At 41.0% G+C, this 5,659-nt stretch overlaps 1 protein-coding gene across 3 annotated transcripts in view; it reads right to left on the bottom strand.

Moving 5' to 3' along the window:
* Positions 1 to 5,659, bottom strand: part of SNX30 (sorting nexin family member 30) — a 72,335-nt gene that overhangs the window by 37,126 nt on the left and 29,550 nt on the right. The window lies entirely within an intron of this gene.

The raw sequence follows: 5,659 nt of genomic DNA, 5'->3' as shown, positions 1-5,659 counted from the left end.
CTGATGCTGAAGCTGAAACTCCAGTATTTTGGTCATCTGATGCGAACAGCTGACTCACTGGAAAAGTCCCTGATGCTGGGAACGACTGAGGGCAGAAGGAGAAGACAGCATCAGAGGATGAGATGGCTGGATCACCGATGCAACGGACATGAACTTGGGCAAAAGTCAGGAGATGGTGAGGGACGGAGAGGCCTGGCATGCTGCGGTCCATGGGGTCGTAAGGAGTCAAACGAGACTGGGAGACTGAACAACAACAACATCACTTATAGGTGGAATCTAAAGGATACAACCAGCTAGTGACTGTAACAAAAACGGAAACAGACTCACAGATACAGAGCGCGAATGAGCAGTTACAGCGGGGAGGGGGGGGCAGTCACAGAAGCAGGAGAGTAAGAGGTACAACTATCAGACTCACAGAGACAGAGCGCGAATGAGCAGTTACAGCGGGGAGAGAGAAGGGGCAATCACAGAAGCAGGAGAGTAAGAGGTACAACTATCAGACTCACAGAGATAGAGAGCGAATGAGCAGTAACAGCAGGGAGAGAGGAGGGGCAGTCACAGAAGCAGGAGAGTAAGAGGTACAACTATTTGGTGTAAAATAAGCTACAAGGAAATACTGTATGTACAACACTGGAGATATAGCCAGTATTCTATGGTAACTATAAGTGGAGCATAACCTTTAAAAACTGTGAGTCACTACACTGTATACCTGTCATTTATATAATATTGTACCTCAACTATACTTTAATAAAATTTAAAAAAAATTTGTTCCTAATAAAGAACAGTCACCAGGCCTGATTTAATTCGAGGTTCAACCAGTGAATTCACTGCTTATGAACTTACGTGCTTGATCAGCTAAAAGCACATATACTGAACAGTACAAAAAAAGGAGCCAACTAAAGAGTGAAGTGAGACATTTTACTGATTATTTCATATTAAGAAAAACAAACACTGCATTACAAATTTCTCCTTATTAATTCCTATGTGTTTACTGCTACCCAATACATAAATGGGTCCATAATACACACATATGCAGCCTTCTAGAAGGCTCCCATCATAAAAATTGAAGAATTAAATTTCCAAGTGAAATTAAAAACTAAAGATTTTAATAAATGTATTTGCTTCATCTCCAAAATCTGTGCCCATCGAGTTATGAAATCTCTCTGCTGTGTAATGAGTTGTGCCCTAGTTAATGAAGCAGTGTTAAAGCCCACTTCTGAGACAAACTGTAAATTAAAAAGCAAAAACCATGTCACAGTGAAGATTCTGGTGGCTCCCACTGTCAGATTACAAAGAAAAACAAAGTGAACTGCCATTGCTGCTGCTGCTGCTGCTGCTGCTGCTAAGTCGCTCAGTAGTGTCCGACCCTCAGCGACCCCATGGATTGCAGCCTACCAGGCTTCTCCGTCCATGGGATTCTCCAGGCAAGAACACTGGAGTGGGGTGCCATTTCCTTCTCCAAGGCATGAAAGTGGAACTGCCATCACGAGATGACAAAATACACATCCAGCACAACTCTAGCTTTAGGGTGCCGCTTGAAAAACATCTGATTCTTTCTGCTTTTCAAATTCCAGAAAAGCAAAGCGATATAAAAAGAGAAAAATTTTTTGCAGCACTAGAGAGCATAATGGTACTGTTAATAGGACAGAATTTGTTAAAGACACAAAGCAGAAAAGATTGGGTTGAGAGAAAAACCCATCACCATTAACCATCCTGTGATACTATTCAGGCAAAGTAACAGTCGACTTAGGAAGTAAGCGGTTGACTTTCCCTGGGAGAGCCCCAGAAGCTACCAAGTTCAGAGCCACTGGGGCTGAAAACAGCACAAGCCTCAGGGCAGCCAACGGGAAGAAGCAAACTTGGGGGCCCCCAAGAACCACAGTCTGGCTGGCTGTTTATCTACCATTTCACATGGCTCCAGAGAAGCCCTCCAAAAAGTGGGAACTTTATCTCCGTGCTCCTAATATAAGCAATAGGCTGTGAGAGCTCAGGAATTCTCACAAAGTTTTAACCATAGCCGACTAAAATTGTCAAAAAGAAAAAGCAAAAATTCCATTTCTCCACCATCATTCCCAGTTTTCCAGCTGATTCAGTGAAGTTCTAAAGTTCACTTGAAAAATAAAGCATGTGCAAATAGCCATAAAAACTTGGAAAACAAAGAATACTGTGGGTAGATCCAACCAGATGCTGATACATTCTGTAAACTTATGTAATAAGTATATAAGTACATTCTGTTACACTGTTACATTCAATAGTGTAGCAGGGATACCACACTAAAGAGATCGATGAACCAGAAGGTTCAGAAACAGCCCAAGACTATACAAATCTAAGGCATGACAGAGTCTAACACACGAGCTATGATATAGGTGACTGACTACTCCTAAGTGGCTGTGGGGCAACTCACCATCTGAAAAAAATAAGATCTTCCCATCTCACACCAAAATACACTCTAGCTTTAAGCACTAAACATAAGGACATAAAAGTAATAGAAGAAAAGAGATAACTTTTTTTTTTAACATCCTAGGTTAGAAACAAGCTTCAAAGCCAGAAACTGTATGGGAAAAATTACCTTGGCTGGGAGGGAAGGGATATTATCTATTACAGAGTCAAGTTGAAGGAAAAAGGTAACTAAGAAAAAAATAGATATTCTCAACTGGGTTAATGTCCTTTGCAGATATACAGAGTATTCACAAAGCAATGAGTAAAAATGTTTAAATGAAGAGGCAATTCATAAAAGAAATGCCAACCTCCAGTAAAGTCACAGGAAGATATCCAGCTTCACTAACTGGATAATGAAAACTAACTGTACAAAAACAAACTCAAAATAGGTTAAAGACCTAAACATAAGAGCTAAAATTATAAAAATTTCAGCGAGCAACATAGATGTGAATCTCTATGATCTGGGATAAGGCAACGGTCTCTTAGCTAAAACACCAGAAGCACACACACAGTAAAATAGGCAAACTGGACTTCATTAAATTTAAACTCTGTGCTTCACAGGACACCGTCAAGAAAATAAAGAGACAGGTCATTAAATGGGAGAAAGTTTTTGAAAATCATATACCTGAGAAGGGACTAGTATCCAGATTATATGAAGAACCATTTAAATGCAATAATAAAAGGACAACCTGGCGCTGGAGAAGATTCTTGGGAGTCGCTTGGACGGCAAGGAGCAAAGCAGCCAATCCTGAAGGAAATCAACCCTGACTTTTCATTGGAAGGACTCATGCTGAAGCTCCAAAACTTTGGCCTCTTGATGCAAAGAGACGACTCACTGGGAAAAGACTGGGAAAATGCTGGAAACTGGGAAATGCTGGGAAAGACTGAGGTAGAAGAAGAAGGGAGCGAACAAAGATGAGATGGTTGCATGTTAGCTGTCAGGGAAATGCAAATCAAAACCACAAAGAGATACCAATCCATCCCCACTAGGGTGGCTGTTATCAAAAAGAAAGGTTATAACCAGGGTTGATGCAGATGTGGAGGAAACAGAACGCTCATACACTACTGGCATGAACATAAAATGAAGCAGCCACTTTGGAAAACAGCCTGGCAGTTCCTCAAAAGGTTAAATACACAGTTAAACGTGATTCAGCAATTATAGTCTTAGGTATACACCCAAGAAAAATGAAAACAGACCCACACAATGACTTACACATAAACGTTCACAGCAGCATCACTCACAGCAGCCAAAAAGTGGAAACAACCCAACTGTCCATCAAAGGCAGCGAACAGGGAAAACGTGATACATCCATAGAAGGGACGCTCATCTGACAACAAAAACAAAGCACTGACTGACGCGTGCCAGAACATGAATGAACACTGAAAACATTATGCTATGAAAAAAAAAAAAACCTCACAAAAGACCATTGTGTATGATTCTCCTTATATCAAATGTCCAGTAATAGGCACACCTATAGAGACAGAACATAGAGCAGTGGTCGCCAGGCAATGGGGAAGACAGGGTTTGGAATTAACAGGCAAGGATTAAGAGGTTTCCTTTAGGGATGATGAAAGGGTTCTAAAACTGATCTGCTGATGGCTCTATGAATACACTAAAAGCTCTTGACTTGTATTTTCAAATAGGTAAATTGTATGGTATATTAATCAGATCTCAATAAAGCTTTTCTTAAAAAAAAAAAAGAAATGAAAATTTAAACAATAATTATGCTGTATGTTTACTGGGTCTCCCTCTGAGAAGAAACTCTCCTGGATAGGAGGCTGTCTATGTCATAATCCCTCACCTTCCCAAGGGCGGTAAAAGGACCAACACAAAGTCGATTATTAATAACAGACAATCACCTCCTAGAAAAGCTGCTGTAAAGTGAACTTCTGGGGGGAAAAATGGTTTGTTTCCAGTCTGACTTTTATGTTTAAGTCAGAGATGCTCACCTACATTGACTCTCTCTCCTCCCCAGATATGCACTAAGAATTTACGAAGAAATTTAAATCTCTACATGCTTCAAAAGTACCTTCTACTCGATGCTTCCACCCAGACCAAAGGAAACCAGACTTAAAGATACTGGTTAAAGATACAGACTTAAAAATTCACCTTGGGCATTCTGGAAGACTCCAGTCTCCTGATTCTGGCTTGTGTCTGCACAAGAGGCTCCTATGTTTTACCAGCAGGTGTCGCTGTCTAACTTTGGTCTTTAAGGGCGGAACTTCAAATTCGCCTAGTTGCCAGGAGGTGGCGCATTAATTCCCCTTATGCATAGTATGAACTACACATAAAGAGCAACTTTCTTCCAATACAGTACAGAGAAGGAGAGAAATAAAAGAGTAACTGCACAGTGGAAAAACCTGACAAGCAATACCTCAAATCAGGTGAATAAGATTAACATCCACAGTGATAAATACCGTTCATGATAGTATGTACCCTTGACATGATGGAATGGGGATTGTACTTAACCTCTGTGCTTTTCCTCCACAAAACACATCACGCCTGGCTAACTGCAAGCAAAACACCAGACAAATCTCAACGGAGGGACATTCCACAAAAAGCCTGACCAGTACTCAAAGCTATCCAGGTCATCCCAAACCAGGAAAGCCTGAGAACCGTCACAACCAAGAACAGCCTGGGACTAAGGAAACGACGACTAAACGTAAAGTGGTTCGTTATTTGTGGCAAACGCGCCGTGCTAGTAGAAAAGTTAATAGTAAGCCAGACTGGCTGTGAGGCCTATGAGAAGTCACTGTACTGTCTCCTCAATAATTCTGTAAGTCTAAAACTGTTCTAAAATAAAAGTCTATTAAAAAAAAAATTCACTAGCCGCCAATTTTGCCAAATTAATATTTTTAAGGGATAGTTTCAACTGCTTACAAACTATTGGCTTTTCTTTTTTTCTTTTGGCATGTCTTTAAGTGATCAGAAGAAGGAAAAGGAAAACTTTAGGCCTCGAGAGCAGAGGGAACGGGAGTAGGGGGTGGGGGGTGGGATTCATTCTCATCACAGCACTAGCAACATGGCCACTTGAAACAAGATGCCAGTCCAGGTTCAATGCACGATACTGGATGCTTGGGGCTAGTGCACTGGGACGACGCAGAGGGATGGTATGGGGAGGGAGGAGGGAGGAGGGTTCAGGATGGGGAGCACATGTATACCTGGGATGGATTCATTTTGATATTTGGCAAAACTAATACAATTATGTAAAGTTTAAAA

The sequence above is a fragment of the Bison bison genome, unplaced genomic scaffold, assembly GCF_000754665.1.
Source record: "Bison bison bison isolate TAMUID 2011002044 unplaced genomic scaffold, Bison_UMD1.0 scf7180017864183, whole genome shotgun sequence".
NCBI lineage: Eukaryota > Metazoa > Chordata > Mammalia > Artiodactyla > Bovidae > Bison > Bison bison.
Note: the sequence above shows the minus strand (reverse complement) of the source record. Positions and strands in the feature narration are given on the sequence as shown.